The sequence below is a fragment of the Myotis yumanensis genome, unplaced genomic scaffold, assembly GCF_028538775.1.
Source record: "Myotis yumanensis isolate MYYU_CA2020_CCGP unplaced genomic scaffold, mMyoYum1.0.hap1 SCAF_4, whole genome shotgun sequence".
NCBI lineage: Eukaryota > Metazoa > Chordata > Mammalia > Chiroptera > Vespertilionidae > Myotis > Myotis yumanensis.
In genome coordinates, this window is record NW_027223755.1 from 79,670,003 (window position 1) to 79,687,838 (window position 17,836).

Consider the following 17,836-nt stretch of genomic DNA (forward strand, 5'->3'; position numbering starts at 1 on the left):
CTCTCATTGGCTGCCGCCGCGCGCAGGTGGGAGCGGCCTGGCCCGGGCGCCCCCAGACTGTTCTGTGAGAGGCCGGAGCCGCACGGACCACCCCGTCCCGCCCTCGAGGGGGTCGCCCATGAGAAAGTGCGGCCGCAGCGGCGTCTCACGCTCGAGGTGAGGGCGGAAATGTGTGAGGCGGGGCCCGCATGACCGCGTCGCGCGAGGTTGCCCTGTGCTCTCCGGGTGGCCAGCCTGGCGCGGGCGGGCGCCCTGGAGTGCGTGCGCGCGCGCGGTGGTGCGGGGCGCCGCGTGGAGCAGGCGGGCGCGCGCGCATGCTCATTCAGCTGCCTAGACCCCCCGCAGCGTCCGGGCCCCGCGTCTGCCACGGCGAGGGGCCGAGTGCACTGGGTTGGGGTCTCGCCTGTGTCGTGGGATCCGCCCGAATCCAGAGACGTGCTTTCCCCTGGGCTGCGCGGTCCTGGTCCTCCAAGCTGGGCGCCCCGAGGAACCGGTTTCCGCGAGCCGGGGACCCTCGCTGAGTCCTAGTGATGGGGAACCTTTTGAGCTCGGCGTGTCAGCATTTTGAAAAACCCTAACTTAACTCTGGTGCCGTGTCACATATAGAAATTTTTTGATATTTGCAACCATAGTAAAACAAAGACTTATATTTTTGATATTTATTTTATATATTTAAATGCCATTTAATAAAGAAAAATCAACCAAAAAATGAGTTCGCGTGTCATAGGTTCGCCATCACTGGCCCCTGTTCTCCGCTTAAAGGCAGCGGCCGCCAGGTGGCGCGAAAGACAGCTGCTCGGGCCTCGGAGACTGGGATGGGATGCGGAGACGAACCCGCGTCATCTCTTCACACCCAAATCCCTTGCAAGGACACCGAGGTTCCCTGTATTCGGCCTTCAGCGCCCTGGTTGAGGGCTCTCTAGTGGTTAGACCATGTCCCCTGTCATTAGGGCTTCGGGAGGGGCTAAGGGACGGGAAAATGGACAGTTGGTGTAGCTGCAGGAGAAAAGGATCCGAGACAGGTTTCCCAGCGTGGTAATCATGAATTATTAGAATGATAAAAGTCAACTATGAATGAACGAGCAGAGGCATGCTCCAGGCCTACGGCTGCGGAGATTTCTGATCTGTAAAGGCCCTGACAGTGATGGGGGCTTGCCTCCCTGTCACTCTGAAAAGGGCTGTGCCACACAAGCGACTCACCGGACTTCTCTCATCAGGACTCCCTAGGCCTATACCACGAAGCTAGGGAAGGCAGCGAGGGACAGCTTCTAGCCCAGGGTTATCATGAACTAGTGATACCTTAGATAATTTAAAAGATGAAAGGACAGGGCATGTTCTAGGAGCTGGCCCAGCAGAGACTGCCTCAGAGAGGTCAGTGTTGAACACACTGCCATTGGAATCAAGGATAGGACACACATGGAGGGCTGCAATCTCCCAGGGAGACAAATAACAGAAAGATCCTATATTTACGTGGGTGATGGTAAGTGGATTTAGCTAGAAAAGGTGTCGAGATGTATGTGCGGAGGCTGGAGTGGAGAGCAAGGACAAGGGTACTTCCTGCCTGGTTGGGGATGGCATCAGAGAGGCAGTATCTGTGAGGGATCCATGGGAGGTAAGGGCAAGGCAGGTTGCGGAGCCTTCTGAAGCCAGTCAGAACTGTTCCTTCCAGGGGTGGGTAGGGGTGGGCACTATAGAAAGTCAGCCAGCGGAAGAGGGAGGGGGAAGTGGAGTTTCCAAAGATGCTCGAGAATCTGGGGCAGGAAGAGGATGCAGCCATTTATTTCAGTACCCACTCCCCAGGCCTGGGGAGATGGGAAGAAGGGCAGGCAGGCCCAGGAGGGGGGCATGGGGGCTATGGGGGTGTGGGTGAGTTGGAATCTGAGGAGGGTATCTTACTTCTGGGACCCCTCATGTACTTCCCCAGACCCTGGGTCAAAGAGGGGTCAGTTGAATGTTCAGTCAGATGAATCTGCAAGACTGCATGGAGTTCTAGGGCATGCAGCCCCATGCCTGTGAGGTAGGTGTTGCAGGAGGCCAGGGCTCTACAGCTGCAAGCAGCTCTGGGAGATGTGCCCATGGGCCACGGGTGTCTCCTCAGCCTGCAGTTTGTCCAGGGATTGTGAGGATGGAGGAAACCATGCAGATGGTGTTTCCACTTCAGAGAGTTAGAAAAAAATTTTAAATGTATATTTATTTTTTTAAACAGTGATAAAATGTACCTTTATTTACTTTGTTGAGTCAGAGGGTTATAAAAATGATTGCTAAAGTAGATATCAGGCAAACAAAGGTTCTTTATTAGTCTAGTTGCCATGGAGTTTATTTAAACTAAGAGAAAAATATAATGTTTTCATGCAGTACATGCTTGGTTCTTTAAATAACAATCATGACAAATAACAGAAAGAATTAAGGAATGCTGCACTTGTGATCCATACAAAGCACCAACATTTTGAGTTGTACATAATTTAAAGAAATGTCTCAAATACTTTTTTGAAATTCTGTTGTAGCCAATACATGAAGGCATGCCTTCAGTGGGCATAGGAATGCAGTTTAGAAAAGAAAGAAAAAAAATCACACTGGAACTACTTTATTTCTTTAAAATCACTGAGTAAGAAAAGCAACATTGAACCACTATACTGATTTGACACAACTTCTATACAGTACCTTGACTGAAATCCAAGGGCATAAGTTAAGACTCTCCTCCTCTATCTATATGTATAAAAGAATAATATGCAAATCGACCAGACAGTGGAATGACCGGTTGCTATGATGCACACTAACCACCAGGGGGCAGATACTCGACGCAGGAGCTGCCCCCAGCCCACAGGCCCTGATTGCTGGATGGAGGCCTGCTCGCCAACCTCTTGGTCCCTCCCCTTGCCCTATGGGGAATGAGGAAGCAGGGGTGGGTGGCAGTGGACCTGGGCGGTGCCAGGCAAGGTGGGTGCTAGCAAGCAGGGCCCCAGTCGCCCTGCCAGTCGCCCCACACACAGAGGGCACCAGTGTTGGTGGTGGGGGGACGGGTTCGGCTGCCGGCAGCCAGCAGCCAGCAGCCGGGGATTGGCCCTGATCACAGGCCAGGCCTAGAGACCCTACCTGTGCACTAATTTCGTGTGCCGGGCCTCTAGCTTCTAATAAACAACTACATGGTAAACTTGCGACTTTTCCCCCTGGATTTTACCTGGAAGTAGCCTTTCAAATTTTTTATTTAAAAGAGGACAGGTTTGGCACTTTTATACTGATGTCACCAAATATTTCTTGGGATCTCAGGAAGATTCATATTCTTTACAGCTGATACAGCATGGGCTGGAACTCCCTTTAAGCCAGCCTCAGATTTCTCCAGTTAATTTTTTACATCAATTTATGTAACAATCTCATTCATATTAGTCTCTAATACCATTCCCCCATCACCATCCCTGTAAGAATGTTTTGAGCCTCGCTTACATGGAAAATGGAATTCAGTTCACCGACAGTTTCAAAACACTTGTGTAATGTTTCCACAAATACTTGAATTATATCTCCAATGCCAAGTTCACTGTCTGAAAAATCCATACAGAAGACAAAAGATAACATTGCATAAATGTCTGTAAATCAGTTTGTTGTCAGCTCCTCCAATTAATTATTATCCTTCCAGGAAATTGCAAACATTTTCATCTCTCTTAGATACCAAGTGGAATGTCTTCCTGATGATTTGCTGCTGTCTATCTTCTCTGTAAGGCTGGTAGAATTTGGAGAGCTGCGGCTTTATGTGGTTGTTGAAGATGAGGATTGCCTTGATCATGGCTGAGCTGGGTGGACCAGGTGAGCGCTGAGGGCCAGGGTTGGGGTGGGCTCTCAGCTTCGCCTCAGGATCTCACTGGTGATCCTTCCCCTCAGAGGGTTTTTACATTTCAGGGGACCACCCAAGAGAGCCTGAGGGTGCAGGTGTCAGGGCATTGGAGTAAGCCCTAGACCTGAGGTTCTGATTCCTGGGTTCCCTCGTCCACTGTTCTCAGTGAGACCTCAGGAAAGTCACTACTTGTCTGGGCCTCAGTTTCACCATGTGTAAAATGGTGCATTGGACTTGAGTATATGTCAGAATCATGGGGGCCATTTAGAGGGACTGATCTGTTTGGTGTTGAGTGGAGTCCTTAAGTCTGCATTTTTTATTTTATTTATTTATTTTTTTTTTTAAAATATATTTTATTGATTTTTTACAGAGAGGAAGGGAGAGAGATAGAGAGTTAGAAACATCGATGAGAGAGAAACATCGATCAGCTGCCTCCTGCACATCTCCCACTGGGAATGTGCCCACAACCAAGGTACATGCCCTTGACCGGAATCGAACCTGGGACCTTTCAGTCTGCAGGCCGATGCTCTATCCACTGAGCCAAACCGGTTTCGGCAAGTCTGCATTTTTTAGCAGGTCCTCAGGGCAGTCCCATGAGGGCGCTGTGAGCACCACATGAGGAGAAATGCTGGACTAGGTATCCCTACAATCAGACCGACCTCCTGAGGACTGACAGGAAGTCTGGGTCAGCAGGAAGTGCTGTGGACAGTCAGTGAGTACAAGAACTAATAGGGACACCTCTGGTCATGAAGAGAGATGGACAAGGATTTGAGCTTGCTCTTGAAAACGGATAGCACTTCCAGGAATAGTTCCTCTTTTTACCTTGAGCCTCTCCCCAACCCTAGTCAACACAGGAACCTCACCTGTCTAGCCATGACACCTTTCCCTACGTAGTTCAACCTAATAACCTCCCCAGCATCCTCTGTGACCCTACCCTCCATAGCTGTCACTGCAGGGATAACCTTGATTTTTCCATTTCTTCATTTACCATGCTATTTATCCAGGAATTAATATTGATTCTACCACCAGTTCTACCAATTCAGGGAACTTCCCTTGCATGTCTGTCTCTCACTTTTGCCAACACAGGGAATCCCTACTTCTATTAGACCTTGCACCACCTCTGCTAACAAAAAGGATTCTCATCTCCTCTGTTCATTGGTTAGGATTCAGTTCAGCTATTTGATACAGAAACCCAAACAATAATGGCTTGAATGAAATATAATGGAAATATATTTTTTTCTTACATAGGAGAAATCTAGGAGTAGGCCATGTAAGATTGGCAGGATGCCCTGGAGGCCAGGGACCAGGTTACAGAGAATTTTGTTACCTACCCATCATGTAGCTTCAATTTAATGGTGTAATGTAGTTGCTAGAGCATCAGCCGTAACATCTGCATTCCAGCCAGCAGGAAGGAGGAAGGGCTGAAGAGGGCCTAGCTCCTCCCTTTAAAGCAGTGGTTCTCAACCTTCCTAATGCCGCGACCCTTTAATACAGTTCCTCATGTTGTGGTGGCCCCCGATTTCATTGTTACAAATGGAACATAATTAAAGCATAGTGATTAATCACAAAAACAATATATAATTATATATGTGTTTTCCGATGGTCTTAGGCGACCCCTGTGAAAGGGTCGTTCGACCCACAGGTTGAGAACCACTGCTTTAAAGACATTTTTGGAAATCATACACACAAACCTTCAGTTATATCTCACCAGACAGAACCTAGTCCTAAGGTTGTGATTGGCTATGCAGGAGGTTCAGAGGTGTAGTTTTTGTTCTGGATGACTGTGTACTCCTCTAAAATTTTGCTGTCCTAATACTAAGGAAGAAGAGGGAGTAGACACTGGGGGCAGCCATTGTCTGAGGCCACTGCCCCAACCCCTATTAAACGGGGCTGTCGACCTGCAGAGTTGGGAGCCTGAGCCAGCCGAGGGACTTTCCTCCCCTCTCACTACGTCTTCTTGTGACCCATTCTGAAGATTGGCATAAAATTCATACTTAACCCACCTTATATAATTTCACATGATTCTTCCTTGGATCCATCCATCTTGTTTGTAGCTTTTTGCTCTTTTGCTTGTTTTGAGCATTTCACACAAATCTCCGGATAGTCTAATTTTACTTTCACAATTCTGTTAACTGTTTAGCTAATTTACAGTATTTCCCAATGCATTTCATTGGACATCCTTCTGCTTATTCTTGCCTCCTTTCTAGCTGGGGGTAGGGTAGTGGATTTCATATCCAGTGCTCTAGATGGATTACAGACATTGGTACCTTTCTCAGGTTGATTTCTGACCATAACTGTAATGGTGCCAGAGGCTAAAGCAAACAGCAAAGCAGAGGTTCCTTGGATGAATCTGGCTTTCATTCCAGGGAGACCAAGTATCACACACAAGAGGGGTGTAGAGGTGGGGAGAGCTTGCCTGGGATTCCCCCACCTTGACTGGGGACAGTGCAAGCTGGCTGCAAGGTTGGCCGCATGGCCAACAGTCCCATGGACAGCTGGAGCCCCAGGTCACTATCTACAACATCAGAAATACCAGAGTGGGTTGGTGAGTAGCTCAGACTCAGTGTTACTTTCATGTTTGCGTTTACTGGGGATTTGTTTGCCAGGCACTGGCCTGAACACTTTGCTAAAAAAAAAAAAAAAAAAAAAAAATCATACAATTTAATTCCTGATTACAACATTCCAAGAAGGCACACCCTGTTACCTTACAATTGAACAATCGGGAAATTGAAACTGACATTCAGAGAGGTTAAGCATTTGCTTACTTTTATTAGCTAACTAGTGGAGGCCCTGGACTTTGGATGAGAATTGACTTGCTCTGGGGTTGGTATGCTTCAGAGCCACTCACTTTTCTCTGACTTCCAGAAAATGAACTCCTAGAGTCCAAGAAAAGAAAAGGGGTGGGCAGGTACCTACATGAGTTTCCTGGGACAGCTTCTTACCCTGCTTCCCTCTCTCCCTTTCTCCCCCACTGCCATTCCTCTCTCTCTCTCTCTCTCTCTCTCTCTCTCTCTCAGGCCTCAGTCAAGGATCCTGACTATCAGACCTTCCATCTTGGACCTGAAAATAGGTCTGGGTGACAGGTGCCTGGGTATTGCTCCAGCATTCTGAAGGGGGAAGGCAAGTGAACGACACCCAACTCTGAGGGAGAGGAAAGGCAGGTAATGGTTTCTGCAGTTTTCAGGGAACTTTCCTCCTCTCCACCTGGGACCTCAAACCTCACCTCACTACCATACTCAGATGGCACTTCTGACAGCAGGATGGAGCCCTTTTCAGCCAGGCCAGGGCCTGAGCGTGTGAGATGCCCAGCCTCCACCATGGTCAGAGGAAGTTAGCACCCAGCTCATCCTGAACCCACAGGCCACCACAGTGGCCCCTTTGCCTCCAGCCCCATCTTTCTGACCCTTCCCTTACTGTCCCCCATCTCAGCGGCTGCTTCTGAAGCCTTTTTACCCCACCCAGACCACCCCCTTTTCTGGGGCGCCATGATTTTCAGGGATTGAGATTGAAGGGGAAAGTCGCATCTCCCCTAGTTCCTTCTCTGTGGGCTGGAGGACTTGCGGGGACAGTGGGAAGGAGGGCAGGAGGGCCTGACATCCATAGGGACCCTGGGGTTCGAAGACAGTGGAAGGAAGTTAAGCAGTGAGGTGTATATTCGTCACCCAGCTTCTCTGAATATTAACATCTTACATCATCATGATACAATGACCAAAACTAGGAAATGAACATTGATTGATACAATACTATGAAAAAAATCTACCAATCTTATTCAGCTCTGCCAATTGTTTTATTAATGTCCTACTTTTGGTCTAGGAGCCAATCCAGGATCACCCATTCTACTTGGTTGTCCTGTCTCCTTAGTTTCCTCCAGTTTAGACAGTTCATCCTCAGTTGTTCTTGGTTTCTCATGACCTTGACACATTCGAAGAGCACTGGCTAGTTATTTTGTAAATTGTTCCTCAATCTGGGTTTGTATGATATTTCCTCATGATTAAATTAAGTTTATTCACTATTGACCGGAATATTGCAGAAGTGATGCTGTGCCCTTCACAGTACCCATATCAGGAGGTACAGGATGTTGATATGACTATTTTTCATTCAAGAGATATTATATTATTTTCTATATGTTAATAACAATCTTAAAACAGTATATACCTCATTTCTCCTCTCCTGGCCTTTATGTTATTGTTGCTATGCATTTTACTTTTATGTATGTTTTGAACTCCACAATGCATAGTTATTGCTTTTGTTTAAAGTCAAGTATCTTTAGCAGACCTGTCTCTCTCTCTCTCATTTCCCATGTATTTATCATTTCCTGTGCTCTTCATTCTTTTGTGTAGATTCAGATTTCCATCTGATATGGTTTTCCTTCTGCCTAAAGGAGGTCCTTTAACTGTTCTTGTAGTGAGAGGCTCCTGATAATAAGTCATTTCAGTTTCTGTATGTCTAAAAGTGTCTTTATTTGCCTTCCTTCTTTCAAAGATATTTTTTTTTTTTTAAATTAAATCTTTATTGTTCAGATTATTACATTTGTTCCTCTTTTTTCCCCCCATAACTCCCCTCCTTCCAGCTCCCACCCCACCCTCCACCCTCACTCCCCACCCACTGTGTTCATCCATAGGTGCATGATTTTTGTCCAGTCTCTTCCCGAATCTCCCATTCCCCTTTCCCCCCCAAGAATAGTCAGTCCATTCCCTTTCTATGTCCCTGATTCATTATAGTCACCAGTTCATTCTGTACATCAGGTTATTTATTCACTTGATTCTTAGATTCATTTGTTGATAGATGCATATTTGTTGTTCATAATTTGTATCTTTACCTTTTTCTTCTTCTTCCTCTTCTTAAAGGATACCTTTCAGCATTTCATATAATACTGGTTTGGCGGTGATGAACTCCTTTAGCTTTTCCTTATCTGTGAAGCTCTTTATCTGACCTTCAATTCTGAATGATAGCTTTGCTGGATAAAGTAATCTTGGTTGTAGGTTCTTGGTATTCAGCACTTTGAATATTTCTTGCCATTCCCTTCTGGCCTGCAAAGTTTCTGTTGAGAAATCAGCTGACAGTCGTATGGGTATTCCCTTGTAGGTAATTGAGCCTCTTTCTCTTGCTGCTTTTAAGATTTTCTCTTTGTCTTTTGCTCTTGGCATTTTAATGATGATGTGTCTTGGTGTGGTCCTCTTTGGATTCCTTTTGTTTGGGGTTCTCTGCGCTTCTTGGACCTGTAAGTCCATTTCTTTCACCAGGTGGGGGAAGTTTTCTGCCATTATTTCTTGAAATAGGTTTTCAATATCTTGCTGTCTCTCATCTTCTGGCACTCCAATGACTCTGATATTAGACCGCTTAAAGCTGTCCCAGAGGCTCCTTACACTATCTTCACACTTTCGGATTCTTTTTTCATTTTGCTTTTCCAATTGGGTGTTTTTTGTCGAATCTTTGGTTTGATTATTGTACTCCTCTGGTCTGCTATTGGGTATAATATTCTTTATTTCAGTCCGTGTATGCTTACTTTCTAATTTCTTTATCGTAGCATCGAGGGTCTCATTAGTTTTCGTGAGGCTCTGCACAAATTTATGGCAAGCCCTCAAAATTGCGATTCTTAGCTCCATATCCTCCATTTCTGTCATGTTTCTTTGTCTCCGCATCTTTTATGCTTTCTTGGTGCACCCCCTTGTGGTCTCTGTGCGCAGTCTTGTTCTAGCCAAGCCTTAATTGTTGTAGTTAACACTAGAGGGGTTTGACCACCAGGCCGGCTGGCTGTGGAAATCAGCTGTGTGGAAAACGTCTGCCTTCTGGGGAGGTGCTAATCCAGCCTTTGCCTGAGGCAATCGGCAAATGGCTGTGCGCAGGTTTTGGGCGGGGCGGGATCAACAGGGAGGGCGGAGGGAGCAGTTATGGCCACGCTCAGTCCCGTTCCCAGAGGCTCTGCTTCTCAGAACCCCGGCAGCCGCTGCAAACCTTGGAGAGAAAGCTGCCCTCAGGTCCCAACTGATGCCGGATAATCCCGCTTCTCCCGTTTGAGTCTGGGTCCCTAGAGACTCGCCCGGATCTGGAGCCCAGAGTCTGAGACTCACTCCCGACAGAAAACGACAACCGCGCCCTCAGCCACCAGCCCGCTTTCGCGCGCACCTCGGTACCTTTGTATTTTCCACACTGCGCCGCCTCTGAGCCTCGATTTGCTGTTCTCTTTCCTTCTAGTTGTAGAGTCTCTCTTCAGCCAGCCTTCCTGTGGTTCTGGGTGATGTCCGTTCAGTCTTTTAGTTGTATTTTTGAAATGGTTGTTTGCGGCAGCGGTCTCCGGTGTTTACCTACGCCGCCATCTTGGTCTCTCTCCTTTCAAAGATATTTTTGCCAGGTGTAGAATTCTAGGTTGACAGAGTTTTTCTTTCATTACTCTATTGCTGCACAATTTCTGTTTTGTTTTGTTTCCCATGAGAAATCTTTTGTCATCCTTATCTTTGTCACTTTGTATATAACCAATCTTTTTTTCTCTGGCTGCTTTTAAGATTTTCTGTTTATCACTGGTCTTAAGCAATGTGACTGTAATGTGCCTCAGTGCTGTCACCTTCATTTTTTTATGCTTGGAGTTCATTGAATTTCCAGTATCTGTGAATTTGTAGTTTTCACTGAATTTGGAATTTTTTTCAGCCAATATTTCTTCAAGTGCTTTTTTCCCCTGCCACCCATCTTTCTCCCCTCTTTTTATAACTCCAAACATAGATATTAGGCCATTTAACTTACCTCATAGTTCCAATTTTTAAATTTTTTTTCTTGTTTTTACTCTCTGTCTCCTTTTGTATAGTTTCTATTGCTGTAACTTTAATTTCAATAATTTTTGTTTTACAATATACAGTCTGGCTAATCCCATCCATGTACTTTTAACTTCACACATTGGAGTTTTTATCTCTAGAAGTTTGATGTGTGTTTCTGTCTATTCTTTTTTTTTCTGTCTAGTCTTATATTTTGTATAGGTTTAGCTATAAAAATGTTGATGCTTTGTAAATTGGTGCATAGGTATTAAGAACTCATATCTTCATATGTGTTATATGTTATATCTTCAAGATAAATCATTTTACATATTGTTAAATTTTATTTGCTAATATTTTATTGAGTGTTGTAAATGTTTCCCTCCACGTCCCGTGTGGTTCAGGGTTCAGGATCTGGAAGAGGAGCCGCACACAAATGAAAGAGAAAAGACAAGAGATAATTTGGGAATATTGGGGGGCCAGGCGGGTAAGTCCAACTCAAGAGGAAGGACTTCCACCGGTGCTCAGGCCGCACCAACCATTTTATAGTCAGAGGTAAACAAGGTAGTGGTTACCATAATTACACTGTTCTTGTGAGTTTCACTTGTTCTGACCATAGTTACACTTCCTGCACTTCCCTCAGCCCATTAGCTTCCCAGATAAGATCTAGGGAGTGTTATAAGGTCAAGCCTAATTATGCTAAGAGGACTGTGCCCTCTAAGCTGGGACTTGTTTGTGACTTTGCCAACAGGTCAGTCCGAGGCTTAACCCTATATCGGTTCCCCACAATTGAGGATTTTTATGTCTGTATTCATGAAGCATAGTGTTTTATAATTTTCTTGTAATGTCTTTGTCTCATTTGCATAGCCTTCCTCATCATCAGCATCCCATGCCAGAATAGAACATTTGTTACAATTAATGAACCTACATTGACACATCATAATTATTCAAAGTCCATACCTTACAGTACAGTTCACTCTTGGTGTTGTACATATATTGGTTTGGACAAATGTACAATGACATGTATCTGTCATTATGGTATCATACAGAGTATTTTCACTGCCCTAAATATTTTCTGTGCTCTATGTATTCATCTCCATCCCCAGCCCTACCTCCTGGAAACCACTGATATTTTTTACTTTCTTCACAATTTTGCCTTTTTCAAAATGTCATATAGTTGGAATTATACAGTATGTAGCCTTTTCAGGTTGGCTTTTTTCATGTAGAAATATACATTGAAGTTTTCCTCCTGTCTTTTCATGGCTTGATAAATTATTTCTTTTTATCACTGAACTAGAGGCCCGGTGCATGGATTCATGCACCAGTGGGGTCCCTTGGCCTGGCCTGCTCCCTCTCATAATCTGGGACCCCACGGGGGGTGTTGGACTGTCAGTTTCAGCTGGATCCCCACAGGCCAGGCTGAGGGACCCCACCGGTGCATGAATCTGGCCTCTAGTATGCATATAAGATCCTTGGTTAATCTCTTCCCACCCTCCCCCCTCCCCTCTTCCCTCTGAGATTCATCAGTCTATTCCATGTTTCTATGCCTGTGCGTTCAGCGTCTGCCCCCTGGTGGTCAGTGCACATTATGCAACCAGTTGTTCTGGTCATTCGGCCAATACAGTGGCTTAGGCTTTTATTATATCCTATTAATAAAAGCCTATGTGGTCATCATGCAGTCATGCTGTGATGCCCTCACGCCGCAACGAGAGATCACCAGGAGGCTGCGTGCGCAGTTGGTGCATGCAGGTGGGTGGGGCTGTGTTCACGCATGGGTGGGTGGGGTCTTGATGCTGTGTGCGTGGCACGGAGGTGGGACCCCCGGCTCTGGCCTACCCTTTGGGGCAATCCATCGAGGAGCCCTGGATGGGTGGGTAGGGCCTACCTCTTTGGGACGATCAATCACGCAGCTCCCACACTGTGAGAGGGCACAGGCCAGGCTGGGGGACCCCTCCGAGTGCACGAATTTCATGCACTGGGCTTCTAGTCCTATCTAATAAAAGAGAAACATGGTAATTAGCCGTACCTCTGCTACCCTTCCCATTGGCTAATCAGCATGTCCTTATGCAAATTAACTGCCAGCCAAGATGACGGCTGGCAGCCAGGCAGCTGATGCGAACAGGGAGGCTTGCTTGCTCCAGTGACAGAGGAAGCCAGGTTCCCCTCCTGCTGCTGCTGGCCTATGAGCTTGCAGTTTGAAACATTGTTACAAATATAGAAGCTAAACAAAACCCCAGAAATCTGCTTTAGTCAGCTGGGCTTCAGCCAGCAGGACCGCAACATTGTTTCAAATACAGAAGGTAAACAAAGGCCAGAAACCTGCTTTCAGCAGCAGAGGCCTCATAGCTGGAGCCGAGCCTCAGAGCTAAAGCTGGCCCAGAATAAAAAAAAAAGAAAAAAAGGACAGGTTGGGAGCTTCAGTCACCTGCCAGCCTGAAAACGGCCCTCAGCCCCTCACCCAGACTGGCCAGGCACCCCAGTGGGGACCCCCACCCTGAAGGGGGTGTGCCCAGCTGCAAACAGCCATCATCCCCTCATCCAGGCTGGCCAGGCACCCCAGTGGGGACCCCCACCCTGATCCAGGACACCCTTCAGGGCAAACCAGCCAGCCCCCACCCATGCACCAGGCCTCTCTATCCTATATAGTAAAAGGGTAATATGCCTCCCAGCACCGGGATCAGCGTGACAGGGGGCAGCGCCCAAACCCCCTGATCGCCCTGCGGCTCTGTGTGTGACAGGGGGCGGGGCCACAACCTCCCTATCCGCCCTGCTCTGTTCATGACAGGGGAAGGTGCCCCAATCCCCTGATCAGCCCTGCTCTGTGCCTGATAGGGGGGAGCTCCTCAACCCCCTGATCGCCCTGCGGCTCTGTGTGTGACAAAGTGCACCCCCCCCCCCCAACAGGCCCTGCTCTGTGTGTGACGGGGTAGAGCCATAACCTCCCCATCAGCCCTGCCCTGAGTGTGACAGGGTGCGGCACCCCAGCCCCCTGATCCGCCCTGCTCTGTGGGTGATAGAGGGCGGCGCCCCAACCCCCTGATCTGCCCTGCTCTGTGTGTGACAGGGGGCGGTGCCCCAACTCCCCTATTGGCCCTACTCTGTGTGTGATGGGGGGAGCTCCCCAACCCCCTGATGGGCCCTGCTCTATGAGTGACAGGGGGCAGCGCCCCAACTCCCTGATCGGCCCTGCTCTGTGCGTCACAGGGGGTGGCGCTGCAACCTCCCCATCGACCCTGCCTTGAGTGTGACAGGGGGCGGTGCCCCAACCCCCCAATCGGCCCTACCCTGAGCGTGACTAGGGGTGGCATCGCAACCTCCCGATCCGCCCTGCTCTGTGCATGACAGGGGGTGGCGCCCCAACTCCCCAATCAGCCCTGCTCTGAGCCCGACCAGGGGCTGCACCTAGGGATTGGGCCTGCCCTCTGCCACCCGGGAGCAGGCCTAAGCCAGCAGGTCGTTATCTCCTGAGGGGTCCCAGACTGCGAGAGGGCACAGGCCGGGCTGGGGGACCCCCCCTCCCCAGTGCACAAATTTTTGTGCACCGGGCCTCTAGTAGATATATAAAAGCCTAAGTGACCATTCAACCAGTAGCTATGATGCACACTGACCACCAGGGAGCAGATGCTCAATGCAGGACTGCCCCCTGGTGGTCAGTGTGCTCTCACAGGAGTGCACTGCTCAACCAGAAGCCAGGCTCATGGCTGGCGAGTGCAGAGGCAGTGGCAAGAGCCTCTCCCACCTCCGCGGCAGTGCTAAGGAGCAGTGTGAAGGTGGACAATAAGGAGCGAGGGATCCCGGACTGTGAGAGGGATGTCCAATTGCCAGCTTAGGCCCGCTTCCCCTGGGCCTAAGCTGGCAGGTGGATATCCCCTGGCCTGAAAACTGTAGGTTCCCAGGTTTGATCCTGGTCAAGGGCACATGCACGGTTGTGGGCTAGATCCCCAGTCGGGGGTGTGCAGAAGGCAGCCGATCAATGATTCTCTCTAATCATTGATGTTTCTATCTCTTTCTCCCTATCCCTTCCTGTCTGAAATCAATAAAAAACAAAACAAAACAAAACAAAAAAACCCATAAATTCATAAATGGTAGCATTCATTTTTCTAACTTCATGTGAGCATTCCTCCTAAGAGGATAAATCCCATACTTAATTTATTAGAGTATTAGTTCTCCTTAGAATCAGAAACAATAGTGTATGAAGTCATATTGCAGACAGAAACAGGCAAGCTCTCTCTCTCATTCCCTCCCCCCATTTTTCTTTCTCAAGCTACAGTTTTTGGATTAAATCATCAAGCCTATGATGAATTTATAGAAACTGTACTAAAGCAGTGGTGATAAAATGAAACTGCCGATAAGAAAGTTAAAAACAAAACTGGCTGCCACTTAGTGTGAGCTAAGCACTTGATTGTTCCTAGGAGTACTATGCATGCATAAAACAAAGGAGAAAAACAGAGATAGATTGATTGATGGAAAAAACTTCACATGGAAACAGACATTTCAAAAGTTGATTAATATTTTACACCTGACATTTCTATATCATAAACATACTGTAGACATACAGATGGCAAATAGGTACATGAAAAGGTGCTAACATCACTAATCATTAGGGAAATGCAAATCAAAATCACAATGAGATATCACTTAATACCTATTAGAATGGCTATTATAAAAAATGCAAGAGATAACAAGTATTGGTGAGGATGTGGAGAAAAGGGAATCCTTATGCACTGTTGGTGGGAATGTAAATGGTGCAGCCGCTATGGAAAACAGTATGGAGGGTCCTCAAAATATTAAGCAGAACTATCATATGATCCAGCAATTCCACTTTTGGGTATTTACCAAAGGAAACAAAAACACTAACTTGAAAAGATGCCTGCACCCTCATGTTTATTGCAGCATTACTTACAATAGCCAAGACATAAAAACAACCTAAGTGTTTGGTTGAATAGATAAAGAAAATGTGGGCATGCGGGAGGCAGCTGTTGGATGCTTTACTCTCACATGACTGTTTCTCTCCCTCTCCCTTCCTCTCTCTCTAAAACTCAGTAAAAAATCTTTTAAAAAATAGCTTATTTGATTATTTAGAATGTATGTTACTGTCGATTCCCTTAAATTATTTTTTGAGAAATACATTATTCATAAAAAGTATGGAAAACACACACATGATTAAAGAATAATAAAAAAACATCCATATATCCATGACCCAGCTTAGGAAATTGAGCATCACATACTTAGAGACCCCCTAGATGCTTCTCACCAATTGCATATAGCTCCTCTTTTGGAATAACTGCTATCCCGAAGTTTATATTAATAAGTACTTTGATCGCTTCTCGGCCTTTTGGCTAAGATCAAGTGTAGTATCTGTTCTTTTCAGTTTAATAAGTACTTTGACTTTCTTTATGGTTTTATCACACACGTGTGGAATATTAATCAAAATATTGATTAATTAGCCTTTAAAAGTCATAAATGGAGTTGTACTGTATATATTCCACTGTGAGCTAATTCTTATCCATTATTACCCTATTTCTTGATTTTTAGATGTGGTCATGTTCCACCATCTCCCACCAATACCAAAATTCTCTCCATTACTGTCTTATTTTTTCTACAAAATGTCCAGAAATGACACCAGTTGTTACCATCTCTTGCTTCTCACATTGCTCCATATATTGATGTAGGGACCCAATATTGAAGGTACCTCCTTCCCATTGTTAGTAATCACTTCCAATACTTCTATGAGCATGTTGTCAAATCTCCTCAGTTCTGGGACCCCCTCTCCTCCCTTTTCTAACATAGCTGCAGTATCCAGTATAAGGGTGGGCAGTTCTCCAGCATCTTTGACTACTGGGGTTGGGGATGAGCCCACTAGCATGCCATCTGGTTCTCCTAATTCTATCACCAGAGGAACCTTCTTCATTAGCTTTGTCTGGCAAACACATAAAGACCCACCAGGAGTTTGATTCTGTCTGCTGATGTCATTGATGGATTTTTTTCTTAAATATATTTTTATTGATTTCAGAGAGGAAGGAAGAGGGAGAGAGAGAAACATCCTATATAAGAAAAGGCTAATATGCAAATTGACTGAACGGCAAAAAAAACAATACGATCAGTTGCTATGACGTGCACTTACCACCAGGGGGCAGACGCTCAATGCAGGAGCTGCCACAGGGGGGGTGCTGCTCAGCCAGAAGCCCTGAGCTGGGCTCACAGCTGGCGGGCTGGCGAGCACAGCGGCGGTGGTGGGAGCCTCTATGGATGTCCTACTGCTGGCTTATGCCCGCTCCCCATGGACATCCCCTGAGGGCTCTCGGACTGCAAGAGGGCACAGGCTGGACTGAGCCCCCCGCCACCCCCCCCCCCCCGCCCCAGTGCATGAATTTTGTGCACCGGGCCTCTAATCAATGATGAAAGAGAATCATTGATCAGCTGCCTCATGTATGCCCCCTACTGGGGATGAAGCCCGCAACCCAGGCATGTGCCCTGACCAAAAATCGAACCGTGACCTCCTGCTTCATAGGTTGATGCTCAACCATTGAGCCACACCGGCTGGGCATTGATGGATTTTGATTAGCATAGACCATAACCACTGCCAGGATCCCAGCTGTGGTAGGTTTTGTTATTGTTCAACATATTTACTTTCCCTCTCTACAGTAGATTGTACCTTCTCTCCCCACTGATAGTAAGCTTGGCGTCAGACCTGTGGTGCCTCTCCCTGATGAAGCATTTTATATCCCTGTCTTGTCAAACTCAGGTGCCACCATGTGACTTGCTTTGGACAACGAAATGTGGGTGGAAGGGACACATGTCATCTCTGGAAAGCAGCTTGAACAGCCAGCTTGTGGTTTTGCCATCTGTCATTTCCTGCTGTCACGAGACTGCTAATGTCCCAGATAGAGGCTGCTCCATCAACCTGGGTGCTCAAGTAAAGATGATGTAGAGGACAGCACAGATGTTGAAATGGGCAAGTATTATAAGTGAGAAATAAACCTTTGCTATTATAAGCCACTGAGCTTTAGGATTGTTGATTATCTCAGCATAATGTGATATCTCCTGACTGACATCCCAACCATCACTGGTTTCCACTTGCCTCACACCAAGTACCAGTTACTCACCTGACATCATGCAAACCAGTGTTGCCTATCCCACCCACCATGACTTCAGAGGCAACTCTGGTCAGCATGTCGACTCCCACCCCTCACACCATCAACTGCATCCACAATTCAGATCATGACAGTGGAGTGGGTGGTGAGCATACTGGCCTAACATTCCCAAC

General features: G+C 46.8%; 1 long non-coding RNA gene and 2 pseudogenes across 2 annotated transcripts; 2 read left to right on the forward strand and 1 right to left on the reverse strand.

Moving 5' to 3' along the window:
• Window positions 1-70: 70 nt before the first annotated feature.
• LOC139008924 (uncharacterized) lies at window positions 71-17,536 on the forward strand. 2 transcript variants are annotated; one of them, XR_011471229.1, is made up of 4 exons: window positions 71-156; window positions 3,661-3,798; window positions 6,844-6,987; window positions 17,315-17,536. It is a non-coding gene; the product is annotated as an uncharacterized lncRNA (long non-coding RNA). The 2 variants fall into 2 exon arrangements; XR_011471230.1 differs by lacking the exon at window positions 6,844-6,987.
• On the reverse strand, window positions 3,202-3,778 carry LOC139008923 (AP-3 complex subunit sigma-1-like; annotated as a pseudogene).
• LOC139009703 (U2 spliceosomal RNA) lies at window positions 15,889-16,021 on the forward strand (annotated as a pseudogene).
• Window positions 17,537-17,836: the final 300 nt, after the last annotated feature.